Source organism: Chiloscyllium punctatum, chromosome 36 (assembly GCF_047496795.1).
Source record: "Chiloscyllium punctatum isolate Juve2018m chromosome 36, sChiPun1.3, whole genome shotgun sequence".
Classification (NCBI taxonomy): Eukaryota; Metazoa; Chordata; class Chondrichthyes; order Orectolobiformes; family Hemiscylliidae; genus Chiloscyllium; species Chiloscyllium punctatum.
The window spans coordinates 72,611,088-72,624,637 of NC_092774.1; the positions used below are offsets into that span (position 1 = coordinate 72,611,088).

At 46.8% G+C, this 13,550-nt stretch overlaps 4 non-coding genes across 4 annotated transcripts; all 4 read left to right on the forward strand.

The window, feature by feature from the left end:
• The first annotated feature begins 751 nt into the window (after positions 1–751).
• On the forward strand, positions 752–825 carry trnan-guu (transfer RNA asparagine (anticodon GUU)). The gene has a single exon. It is a non-coding gene; the product is annotated as a tRNA-Asn (tRNA).
• Positions 826–4,111: 3,286 nt separating this feature from the next.
• On the forward strand, positions 4,112–4,185 carry trnan-guu (transfer RNA asparagine (anticodon GUU)). The gene has a single exon. It is a non-coding gene; the product is annotated as a tRNA-Asn (tRNA).
• A 3,286-nt stretch (positions 4,186–7,471) lies between these two features.
• trnak-cuu (transfer RNA lysine (anticodon CUU)) lies at positions 7,472–7,545 on the forward strand. The gene has a single exon. It is a non-coding gene; the product is annotated as a tRNA-Lys (tRNA).
• A 3,286-nt stretch (positions 7,546–10,831) lies between these two features.
• On the forward strand, positions 10,832–10,905 carry trnan-guu (transfer RNA asparagine (anticodon GUU)). The gene has a single exon. It is a non-coding gene; the product is annotated as a tRNA-Asn (tRNA).
• Positions 10,906–13,550: the final 2,645 nt, after the last annotated feature.

Consider the following 13,550-nt stretch of genomic DNA (forward strand, 5'->3'; position numbering starts at 1 on the left):
CCCTGTCCTCTGGTAACTGACTCTGGTCAGTGGCAATTGGTTCTTCTGATCATTAAACTGCCCATTCCCACCGCTTCTTCCTCCATCGTGACCAACAGCCCCAGGAAATCTCCAGTTTTCCTTCTTTGCTCCAAAGCGAACATTCTCCATCTTGGGAATGTCTCCCCAAAATGGAAATTCCTCATCCCTGGACATGAGGCAAGGCGTACAATTGGAAGAGATTTTGGCAAAATATTGTCAGTTAGGAAATGGAAAAATGTTCAAATGTTCATGAAGCAACACAGAAATCCCAGTCTCCAGCTTTGTGAACCTTTAGAAACACTTTGCGAAGCGGATTTCGAGGAGAATGAAAGATGACCGGTCCGATTGAGCAGAGACAGTCCAGACACCGTCCCCTTGTTGACGAGGCCGGGAGGTTGACTCTGATGTTCTTGGCACATGAACTGATCTGAGACAATGAAAGAATTGTCGTTCCTGCACATCATGAATTCAAACCCCTTCTCCCCTGCGAGCCAACGAGAGAACTCGGGAACAGGCAAAACACTGAAAGGCTGGAAGGGCGACGGCCCCGGAGTAAGAAAGCTAGTTCCTCGTGACATGGATGTGTCTGCAGACTGTCCCCGGTATCTCCACAAGAGATCTCCCAGGCTTGATTATGGAAAAGTAAAACTGATAGACGACAATTGTAATTCTCGGCGGGGAGGCTGAATTATAAAATCACCAGGCGATGGTGCAGCCCAAGTCAGCGCCTGTCTCTGTGGCGCAATTGGTCAGCGCGTTCGGCTGTTAACCGGAAGGTTGGTGGTTCGAGCCCACCCAGGGGCGGTGTGTTCGCTGCCCTTCTTTGGCTTCGAAGCTGTGCGCTTATAATGGCGTCAGGAAAATTTTCCCCCAACGGAAATCTTCTCCACAAAGGGGTTTCTGAATTGAATTGATGTCTAACGGAAGGGACTGCGTTTGCTGAGAAGACGAGACCAAAAGAGAAACTAGGCAGGTTTGACAGTACCTGTCGGTGAAAACACAATTTTGAAATGTTGCCTCTGATTCTCTTTCCACAGATGTTGCCTGACCTGCTGAGTTCCTCCTGCAATTTCTAACTGAAAGTTCATTTCATCTTTTGGGGTGAAACACCGAAATATCTGCAAACACCATGTGCCGATATTTAACCCTTTCGAATCACTGTGAAGTGATTGGATTCAAACAAACTCTGCGATGATTCACTCTTTCTCAGCTCCACAGGCAGACAGGCCTGGGAAGTCAAGCTGTCAGTGTGGTTCTGTATTCGTGGGCCGAGTGGTTAATGCGATGTACATGAAATCCATTGCGGTTTCCCCTCGCAGGTGTGAACCCTGCCGAGTACAAAATGAGAAATGTCGTCGAAAAGAAAGGGAGCTTGCTCCCCGGCTTCTTCTTTAAGATTCAAATCAGTGGAGGGGGAAAAATATTTCACTCAAATTGGGACTGGTGGGAATCTGCAACCCACTGCCTGTTCGGGTGGAACAAGCAGATACCCGCAGAGCTTCTTTTGAGGCTATGAGCAAAGTGTTTGGAAATGAGACTAGAACAGTGAGGTGCTTGAAATCGTGATCGAAATGAAGCAGGCACCTGAGGACAAGGGTGTTTCCTTTGCCAGTGAAAGATACTGCTTCACCAAGTTGGGCCTGTGGAAGGGAATCAGTGACGGTGATTATCTTTGGTTGTTCGCCTTGTGAATGAACCCATTGCTGCGCATGTCCGTGCTAACGTCAGAACTCTGCAGCATGGTGGCGTGAGATACGCACAGGGCCGGGGCCAATGGATGATGCATCTGACTCCACCTCCCTGTTTGAAATGCAGCTCACAGCTTCTTCACACACCCCAATTAATCTTTCTCATTGTCCTGTAGCCGGCATACGGTTTGAATTCCCGATCTGCGGGAATGAGAATCCTTTCACTGTCTCGCGTCAGTAAATGTCCCTGAGAACATCTGAGTCAACTCACAGCGCAGTCATATGAGGGGAAGCTGAAATAGCCCCACATGCTGCTCACGGGCACATTTTATTCTCCCCAACTCAACGCCTCAAACACTGCGGCTCCTGGGAGTGGAAAAGAAACAATCACCAAAACCCAGTCCAAGCTCTGTGAATCTTCAGAAAATCAGCAAACGTTCATCCCTTCGGATTTTCTATCCTGGGCTGACAGGGATGGGTTTTGTCACTCTTTTCTAGGACATTGCAAGTGGATGTTTTGCAAACATGCACTACAATGCAATCTGATTAATCAGGACCTGGATGTTTTCGGTCTTTGAATGTATGTGTTGTGCTCCAGAACTTTGCTGTTCACAGTTTATAATACTTATCTTCCCAGTCCCCTGTATCACTTGTCGAAAATGTTTAATTTGTGTCTTGTAATCCTTTCACTGTCTGCTAATGAGGATAGCGTTTCCGTGTTTTACCTAAATTATCTTGACCTTGCATACCTCAAGCCTCAAGCGAATTTCACGAGAAACCTTCTCCAGTTCAAAAGCCAACTGTTCATGATGGCTCTGTTCCTTGTCACGTGTCCAATTTCAGATCGATGTTGTTAATGTCCCTTCTACTCCTTCAGATCCAGGTTTCGCTCACAGGGCTAGAACAGAACTGTCACCAAATACATTTACCAATCTACGTTCATCCTATCGATTGTATTAGCATCATCAACACTTCTCATCAAAATAACTCGAGAGACTTTCATCACAATTTTCTGTGAACAGTCATACATTAGCTTTGCTGAATGAACCCCAAATTTCTTGAAGTGGCTCCTTATTTTCGGCCCTGATTATTAATCTCTCTACGCATGGGAATGGATCCTTCCCAGCCGCTCTATCTCTCATCAATGTGTGTAGTTCAATTCGATCTCCCATCAGCCTCCTCTGTCCTGATCAAAGCCAGGGCAACAGGAAACGTTGGGGCTATGGCGCGGACAGGACAATCCCAATACTCACCTTTCCTGTTAGAACTATTCCATGAGAAAGTTTAGACCACAACTTTGGGCGTGTAGTTGTGGCCGAACACTTAAGGTGTTGGCGTAGAGATCCTTTGGGGCTCCCCGCCCAGGGTGGTAACCTGCTGGCTATGATTTCTTCGCTGGCGATTTTAAATGACTTCCTGTTGGTTGCATTATCGCTCAAACTTCACAAAACCCGTCTCAATAAAGACCCGTTTTCTCATGTCTGGGAATTGATTGCCATGCAGGAAACTCGGGTTCTGAACAAACAACGTACCAGACTCACAACGTCAGCTCTGTTTCCCTTTCCACAGATGCTGCTCGACCCGTTGGCTTTCTGCAGTATTCTCTGTGTTTATTAGGCACAAGTGCTGCTTTTCATTCAAGAACTTCAATCCCTGTCCTCTGGTAACTGACTCTGGTCAGTGGCAATTGGTTCTTCTGATCATTAAACTGCCCATTCCCACCGCTTCTTCCTCCATCGTGACCAACAGCCCCAGGAAATCTCCAGTTTTCCTTCTTTGCTCCAAAGCGAACATTCTCCATCTTGGGAATGTCTCCCCAAAATGGAAATTCCTCATCCCTGGACATGAGGCAAGGCGTACAATTGGAAGAGATTTTGGCAAAATATTGTCAGTTAGGAAATGGAAAAATGTTCAAATGTTCATGAAGCAACACAGAAATCCCAGTCTCCAGCTTTGTGAACCTTTAGAAACACTTTGCGAAGCGGATTTCGAGGAGAATGAAAGATGACCGGTCCGATTGAGCAGAGACAGTCCAGACACCGTCCCCTTGTTGACGAGGCCGGGAGGTTGACTCTGATGTTCTTGGCACATGAACTGATCTGAGACAATGAAAGAATTGTCGTTCCTGCACATCATGAATTCAAACCCCTTCTCCCCTGCGAGCCAACGAGAGAACTCGGGAACAGGCAAAACACTGAAAGGCTGGAAGGGCGACGGCCCCGGAGTAAGAAAGCTAGTTCCTCGTGACATGGATGTGTCTGCAGACTGTCCCCGGTATCTCCACAAGAGATCTCCCAGGCTTGATTATGGAAAAGTAAAACTGATAGACGACAATTGTAATTCTCGGCGGGGAGGCTGAATTATAAAATCACCAGGCGATGGTGCAGCCCAAGTCAGCGCCTGTCTCTGTGGCGCAATTGGTCAGCGCGTTCGGCTGTTAACCGAGAGGTTGGTGGTTCGAGCCCACCCAGGGGCGGTGTGTTCGCTGCCCTTCTTTGGCTTCGAAGCTGTGCGCTTTTAATGGCGTCAGGAAAATTTTCCCCCAACGGAAATCTTCTCCACAAAGGGGTTTCTGAATTGAATTGATGTCTAACGGAAGGGACTGCGTTTGCTGAGAAGACGAGACCAAAAGAGAAACTAGGCAGGTTTGACAGTACCTGTCGGTGAAAACACAATTTTGAAATGTTGCCTCTGATTCTCTTTCCACAGATGTTGCCTGACCTGCTGAGTTCCTCCTGCAATTTCTAACTGAAAGTTCATTTCATCTTTTGGGGTGAAACACCGAAATATCTGCAAACACCATGTGCCGATATTTAACCCTTTCGAATCACTGTGAAGTGATTGGATTCAAACAAACTCTGCGATGATTCACTCTTTCTCAGCTCCATAGGCAGACAGGCCTGGGAAGTCAAGCTGTCAGTGTGGTTCTGTATTCGTGGGCCGAGTGGTTAATGCGATGTACATGAAATCCATTGCGGTTTCCCCTCGCAGGTGTGAACCCTGCCGAGTACAAAATGAGAAATGTCGTCGAAAAGAAAGGGAGCTTGCTCCCCGGCTTCTTCTTTAAGATTCAAATCAGTGGAGGGGGAAAAATATTTCACTCAAATTGGGACTGGTGGGAATCTGCAACCCACTGCCTGTTCGGGTGGAACAAGCAGATACCCGCAGAGCTTCTTTTGAGGCTATGAGAAAAGTGTTTGGAAATGAGACTAGAACAGTGAGGTGCTTGAAATCGTGATCGAAATGAAGCAGGCACCTGAGGACAAGGGTGTTTCCTTTGCCAGTGAAAGATACTGCTTCACCAAGTTGGGCCTGTGGAAGGGAATCAGTGACGGTGATTATCTTTGGTTGTTCGCCTTGTGAATGAACCCATTGCTGCGCATGTCCGTGCTAACGTCAGAACTCTGCAGCATGGTGGCGTGAGATACGCACAGGGCCGGGGCCAATGGATGATGCATCTGACTCCACCTCCCTGTTTGAAATGCAGCTCACAGCTTCTTCACACACCCCAATTAATCTTTCTCATTGTCCTGTAGCCGGCATACGGTTTGAATTCCCGATCTGCGGGAATGAGAATCCTTTCACTGTCTCGCGTCAGTAAATGTCCCTGAGAACATCTGAGTCAACTCACAGCGCAGTCATATGAGGGGAAGCTGAAATAGCCCCACATGCTGCTCACGGGCACATTTTATTCTCCCCAACTCAACGCCTCAAACACTGCGGCTCCTGGGAGTGGAAAAGAAACAATCACCAAAACCCAGTCCAAGCTCTGTGAATCTTCAGAAAATCAGCAAACGTTCATCCCTTCGGATTTTCTATCCTGGGCTGACAGGGATGGGTTTTGTCACTCTTTTGTAGGACATTGCAAGTGGATGTTTTGCAAACATGCACTACAATGCAATCTGATTAATCAGGACCTGGATGTTTTCGGTCTTTGAATGTATGTGTTGTGCTCCAGAACTTTGCTGTTCACAGTTTATAATACTTATCTTCCCAGTCCCCTGTATCACTTGTCGAAAATGTTTAATTTGTGTCTTGTAATCCTTTCACTGTCTGCTAATGAGGATAGCGTTTCCGTGTTTTACCTAAATTATCTTGACCTTGCATACCTCAAGCCTCAAGCGAATTTCACGAGAAACCTTCTCCAGTTCAAAAGCCAACTGTTCATGATGGCTCTGTTCCTTGTCACGTGTCCAATTTCAGATCGATGTTGTTAATGTCCCTTCTACTCCTTCAGATCCAGGTTTCGCTCACAGGGCTAGAACAGAACTGTCACCAAATACATTTACCAATCTACGTTCATCCTATCGATTGTATTAGCATCATCAACACTTCTCATCAAAATAACTCGAGAGACTTTCATCACAATTTTCTGTGAACAGTCATACATTAGCTTTGCTGAATGAACCCCAAATTTCTTGAAGTGGCTCCTTATTTTCGGCCCTGATTATTAATCTCTCTACGCATGGGAATGGATCCTTCCCAGCCGCTCTATCTCTCATCAATGTGTGTAGTTCAATTCGATCTCCCATCAGCCTCCTCTGTCCTGATCAAATCCAGGGCAACAGGAACCGTTGGGGCTATGGCGCGGACAGGACAATCCCAATACTCACCTTTCCTGTTAGAACTATTCCATGAGAAAGTTTAGACCACAACTTTGGGCGTGTAGTTGTGGCCGAACACTTAAGGTGTTGGCGTAGAGATCCTTTGGGGCTCCCCGCCCAGGGTGGTAACCTGCTGGCTATGATTTCTTCGCTGGCGATTTTAAATGACTTCCTGTTGGTTGCATTATCGCTCAAACTTCACAAAACCCGTCTCAATAAAGACCCGTTTTCTCATGTCTGGGAATTGATTGCCATGCAGGAAACTCGGGTTCTGAACAAACAACGTACCAGACTCACAACGTCAGCTCTGTTTCCCTTTCCACAGATGCTGCTCGACCCGTTGGCTTTCTGCAGTATTCTCTATGTTTATTAGGCACAAGTGCTGCTTTTCATTCAAGAACTTCAATCCCTGTCCTCTGGTAACTGACTCTGGTCAGTGGCAATTGGTTCTTCTGATCATTAAACTGCCCATTCCCACCGCTTCTTCCTCCATCGTGACCAATAGCCCCAGGAAATCTCCAGTTTTCCTTCTTTGCTCCAAAGCGAACATTCTCCATCTTGGGAATGTCTCCCCAAAATGGAAATTCCTCATCCCTGGACATGAGGCAAGGCGTACAATTGGAAGAGATTTTGGCAAAATATTGTCAGTTAGGAAATGGAAAAATGTTCAAATGTTCATGAAGCAACACAGAAATCCCAGTCTCCAGCTTTGTGAACCTTTAGAAACACTTTGCGAAGCGGATTTCGAGGAGAATGAAAGATGACCGGTCCGATTGAGCAGAGACAGTCCAGACACCGTCCCCTTGTTGACGAGGCCGGGAGGTTGACTCTGATGTTCTTGGCACATGAACTGATCTGAGACAATGAAAGAATTGTCGTTCCTGCACATCATGAATTCAAACCCCTTCTCCCCTGCGAGCCAACGAGAGAACTCGGGAACAGGCAAAACACTGAAAGGCTGGAAGGGCGACGGCCCCGGAGTAAGAAAGCTAGTTCCTCGTGACATGGATGTGTCTGCAGACTGTCCCCGGTATCTCCACAAGAGATCTCCCAGGCTTGATTATGGAAAAGTAAAACTGATAGACGACAATTGTAATTCTCGGCGGGGAGGCTGAATTATAAAATCACCAGGCGATGGTGCAGCCCAAGTCAGCGCCTGTCTCTGTGGCGCAATTGGTCAGCGCGTTCGGCTCTTAATCGAGAGGTTGGTGTTTCGAGCCCACCCAGGGGCGGTGTGTTCGCTGCCCTTCTTTGGCTTCGAAGCTGTGCGCTTTTAATGGCGTCAGGAAAATTTTCCCCCAACGGAAATCTTCTCCACAAAGGGGTTTCTGAATTGAATTGATGTCTAACGGAAGGGACTGCGTTTGCTGAGAAGACGAGACCAAAAGAGAAACTAGGCAGGTTTGACAGTACCTGTCGGTGAAAACACAATTTTGAAATGTTGCCTCTGATTCTCTTTCCACAGATGTTGCCTGACCTGCTGAGTTCCTCCTGCAATTTCTAACTGAAAGTTCATTTCATCTTTTGGGGTGAAACACCGAAATATCTGCAAACACCATGTGCCGATATTTAACCCTTTCGAATCACTGTGAAGTGATTGGATTCAAACAAACTCTGCGATGATTCACTCTTTCTCAGCTCCATAGGCAGACAGGCCTGGGAAGTCAAGCTGTCAGTGTGGTTCTGTATTCGTGGGCCGAGTGGTTAATGCGATGTACATGAAATCCATTGCGGTTTCCCCTCGCAGGTGTGAACCCTGCCGAGTACAAAATGAGAAATGTCGTCGAAAAGAAAGGGAGCTTGCTCCCCGGCTTCTTCTTTAAGATTCAAATCAGTGGAGGGGGAAAAATATTTCACTCAAATTGGGACTGGTGGGAATCTGCAACCCACTGCCTGTTCGGGTGGAACAAGCAGATACCCGCAGAGCTTCTTTTGAGGCTATGAGCAAAGTGTTTGGAAATGAGACTAGAACAGTGAGGTGCTTGAAATCGTGATCGAAATGAAGCAGGCACCTGAGGACAAGGGTGTTTCCTTTGCCAGTGAAAGATACTGCTTCACAAAGTTGGGCCTGTGGAAGGGAATCAGTGACGGTGATTATCTTTGGTTGTTCGCCTTGTGAATGAACCCATTGCTGCGCATGTCCGTGCTAACGTCAGAACTCTGCAGCATGGTGGCGTGAGATACGCACAGGGCCGGGGCCAATGGATGATGCATCTGACTCCACCTCCCTGTTTGAAATGCAGCTCACAGCTTCTTCACACACCCCAATTAATCTTTCTCATTGTCCTGTAGCCGGCATACGGTTTGAATTCCCGATCTGCGGGAATGAGAATCCTTTCACTGTCTCGCGTCAGTAAATGTCCCTGAGAACATCTGAGTCAACTCACAGCGCAGTCATATGAGGGGAAGCTGAAATAGCCCCACATGCTGCTCACGGGCACATTTTATTCTCCCCAACTCAACGCCTCAAACACTGCGGCTCCTGGGAGTGGAAAAGAAACAATCACCAAAACCCAGTCCAAGCTCTGTGAATCTTCAGAAAATCAGCAAACGTTCATCCCTTCGGATTTTCTATCCTGGGCTGACAGGGATGGGTTTTGTCACTCTTTTGTAGGACATTGCAAGTGGATGTTTTGCAAACATGCACTACAATGCAATCTGATTAATCAGGACCTGGATGTTTTCGGTCTTTGAATGTATGTGTTGTGCTCCAGAACTTTGCTGTTCACAGTTTATAATACTTATCTTCCCAGTCCCCTGTATCACTTGTCGAAAATGTTTAATTTGTGTCTTGTAATCCTTTCACTGTCTGCTAATGAGGATAGCGTTTCCGTGTTTTACCTAAATTATCTTGACCTTGCATACCTCAAGCCTCAAGCGAATTTCACGAGAAACCTTCTCCAGTTCAAAAGCCAACTGTTCATGATGGCTCTGTTCCTTGTCACGTGTCCAATTTCAGATCGATGTTGTTAATGTCCCTTCTACTCCTTCAGATCCAGGTTTCGCTCACAGGGCTAGAACAGAACTGTCACCAAATACATTGACCAATCTACGTTCATCCTATCGATTGTATTAGCATCATCAACACTTCTCATCAAAATAACTCGAGAGACTTTCATCACAATTTTCTGTGAACAGTCATACATTAGCTTTGCTGAATGAACCCCAAATTTCTTGAAGTGGCTCCTTATTTTCGGCCCTGATTATTAATCTCTCTCCGCATGGGAATGGATCCTTCCCAGCCGCTCTATCTCTCATCAATGTGTGTAGTTCAATTCGATCTCCCATCAGCCTCCTCTGTCCTGATCAAATCCAGGGCAACAGGAACCGTTGGGGCTATGGCGCGGACAGGACAATCCCAATACTCACCTTTCCTGTTAGAACTATTCCATGAGAAAGTTTAGACCACAACTTTGGGCGTGTAGTTGTGGCCGAACACTTAAGGTGTTGGCGTAGAGATCCTTTGGGGCTCCCCGCCCAGGGTGGTAACCTGCTGGCTATGATTTCTTCGCTGGCGATTTTAAATGACTTCCTGTTGGTTGCATTATCGCTCAAACTTCACAAAACCCGTCTCAATAAAGACCCGTTTTCTCATGTCTGGGAATTGATTGCCATGCAGGAAACTCGGGTTCTGAACAAACAACGTACCAGACTCACAACGTCAGCTCTGTTTCCCTTTCCACAGATGCTGCTCGACCCGTTGGCTTTCTGCAGTATTCTCTGTGTTTATTAGGCACAAGTGCTGCTTTTCATTCAAGAACTTCAATCCCTGTCCTCTGGTAACTGACTCTGGTCAGTGGCAATTGGTTCTTCTGATCATTAAACTGCCCATTCCCACCGCTTCTTCCTCCATCGTGACCAACAGCCCCAGGAAATCTCCAGTTTTCCTTCTTTGCTCCAAAGCGAACATTCTCCATCTTGGGAATGTCTCCCCAAAATGGAAATTCCTCATCCCTGGACATGAGGCAAGGCGTACAATTGGAAGAGATTTTGGCAAAATATTGTCAGTTAGGAAATGGAAAAATGTTCAAATGTTCATGAAGCAACACAGAAATCCCAGTCTCCAGCTTTGTGAACCTTTAGAAACACTTTGCGAAGCGGATTTCGAGGAGAATGAAAGATGACCGGTCCGATTGAGCAGAGACAGTCCAGACACCGTCCCCTTGTTGACGAGGCCGGGAGGTTGACTCTGATGTTCTTGGCACATGAACTGATCTGAGACAATGAAAGAATTGTCGTTCCTGCACATCATGAATTCAAACCCCTTCTCCCCTGCGAGCCAACGAGAGAACTCGGGAACAGGCAAAACACTGAAAGGCTGGAAGGGCGACGGCCCCGGAGTAAGAAAGCTAGTTCCTCGTGACATGGATGTGTCTGCAGACTGTCCCCGGTATCTCCACAAGAGATCTCCCAGGCTTGATTATGGAAAAGTAAAACTGATAGACGACAATTGTAATTCTCGGCGGGGAGGCTGAATTATAAAATCACCAGGCGATGGTGCAGCCCAAGTCAGCGCCTGTCTCTGTGGCGCAATTGGTCAGCGCGTTCGGCTGTTAACCGGAAGGTTGGTGGTTCGAGCCCACCCAGGGGCGGTGTGTTCGCTGCCCTTCTTTGGCTTCGAAGCTGTGCGCTTATAATGGCGTCAGGAAAATTTTCCCCCAACGGAAATCTTCTCCACAAAGGGGTTTCTGAATTGAATTGATGTCTAACGGAAGGGACTGCGTTTGCTGAGAAGACGAGACCAAAAGAGAAACTAGGCAGGTTTGACAGTACCTGTCGGTGAAAACACAATTTTGAAATGTTGCCTCTGATTCTCTTTCCACAGATGTTGCCTGACCTGCTGAGTTCCTCCTGCAATTTCTAACTGAAAGTTCATTTCATCTTTTGGGGTGAAACACCGAAATATCTGCAAACACCATGTGCCGATATTTAACCCTTTCGAATCACTGTGAAGTGATTGGATTCAAACAAACTCTGCGATGATTCACTCTTTCTCAGCTCCACAGGCAGACAGGCCTGGGAAGTCAAGCTGTCAGTGTGGTTCTGTATTCGTGGGCCGAGTGGTTAATGCGATGTACATGAAATCCATTGCGGTTTCCCCTCGCAGGTGTGAACCCTGCCGAGTACAAAATGAGAAATGTCGTCGAAAAGAAAGGGAGCTTGCTCCCCGGCTTCTTCTTTAAGATTCAAATCAGTGGAGGGGGAAAAATATTTCACTCAAATTGGGACTGGTGGGAATCTGCAACCCACTGCCTGTTCGGGTGGAACAAGCAGATACCCGCAGAGCTTCTTTTGAGGCTATGAGCAAAGTGTTTGGAAATGAGACTAGAACAGTGAGGTGCTTGAAATCGTGATCGAAATGAAGCAGGCACCTGAGGACAAGGGTGTTTCCTTTGCCAGTGAAAGATACTGCTTCACCAAGTTGGGCCTGTGGAAGGGAATCAGTGACGGTGATTATCTTTGGTTGTTCGCCTTGTGAATGAACCCATTGCTGCGCATGTCCGTGCTAACGTCAGAACTCTGCAGCATGGTGGCGTGAGATACGCACAGGGCCGGGGCCAATGGATGATGCATCTGACTCCACCTCCCTGTTTGAAATGCAGCTCACAGCTTCTTCACACACCCCAATTAATCTTTCTCATTGTCCTGTAGCCGGCATACGGTTTGAATTCCCGATCTGCGGGAATGAGAATCCTTTCACTGTCTCGCGTCAGTAAATGTCCCTGAGAACATCTGAGTCAACTCACAGCGCAGTCATATGAGGGGAAGCTGAAATAGCCCCACATGCTGCTCACGGGCACATTTTATTCTCCCCAACTCAACGCCTCAAACACTGCGGCTCCTGGGAGTGGAAAAGAAACAATCACCAAAACCCAGTCCAAGCTCTGTGAATCTTCAGAAAATCAGCAAACGTTCATCCCTTCGGATTTTCTATCCTGGGCTGACAGGGATGGGTTTTGTCACTCTTTTCTAGGACATTGCAAGTGGATGTTTTGCAAACATGCACTACAATGCAATCTGATTAATCAGGACCTGGATGTTTTCGGTCTTTGAATGTATGTGTTGTGCTCCAGAACTTTGCTGTTCACAGTTTATAATACTTATCTTCCCAGTCCCCTGTATCACTTGTCGAAAATGTTTAATTTGTGTCTTGTAATCCTTTCACTGTCTGCTAATGAGGATAGCGTTTCCGTGTTTTACCTAAATTATCTTGACCTTGCATACCTCAAGCCTCAAGCGAATTTCACGAGAAACCTTCTCCAGTTCAAAAGCCAACTGTTCATGATGGCTCTGTTCCTTGTCACGTGTCCAATTTCAGATCGATGTTGTTAATGTCCCTTCTACTCCTTCAGATCCAGGTTTCGCTCACAGGGCTAGAACAGAACTGTCACCAAATACATTGACCAATCTACGTTCATCCTATCGATTGTATTAGCATCATCAACACTTCTCATCAAAATAACTCGAGAGACTTTCATCACAATTTTCTGTGAACAGTCATACATTAGCTTTGCTGAATGAACCCCAAATTTCTTGAAGTGGCTCCTTATTTTCGGCCCTGATTATTAATCTCTCTACGCATGGGAATGGATCCTTCCCAGCCGCTATATCTCTCATCAATGTGTGTAGTTCAATTCGATCTCCCATCAGCCTCCTCTGTCCTGATCAAAGCCAGGGCAACAGGAAACGTTGGGGCTATGGCGCGGACAGGACAATCCCAATACTCACCTTTCCTGTTAGAACTATTCCATGAGAAAGTTTAGACCACAACTTTGGGCGTGTAGTTGTGGCCGAACACTTAAGGTGTTGGCGTAGAGATCCTTTGGGGCTCCCCGCCCAGGGTGGTAACCTGCTGGCTATGATTTCTTCGCTGGCGATTTTAAATGACTTCCTGTTGGTTGCATTATCGCTCAAACTTCACAAAACCCGTCTCAATAAAGACCCGTTTTCTCATGTCTGGGAATTGATTGCCATGCAGGAAACTCGGGTTCTGAACAAACAACGTACCAGACTCACAACGTCAGCTCTGTTTCCCTTTCCACAGATGCTGCTCGACCCGTTGGCTTTCTGCAGTATTCTCTGTGTTTATTAGGCACAAGTGCTGCTTTTCATTCAAGAACTTCAATCCCTGTCCTCTGGTAACTGACTCTGGTCAGTGGCAATTGGTTCTTCTGATCATTAAACTGCCCATTCCCACCGCTTCTTCCTCCATCGTGACCAACAGCCCCAGGAAATC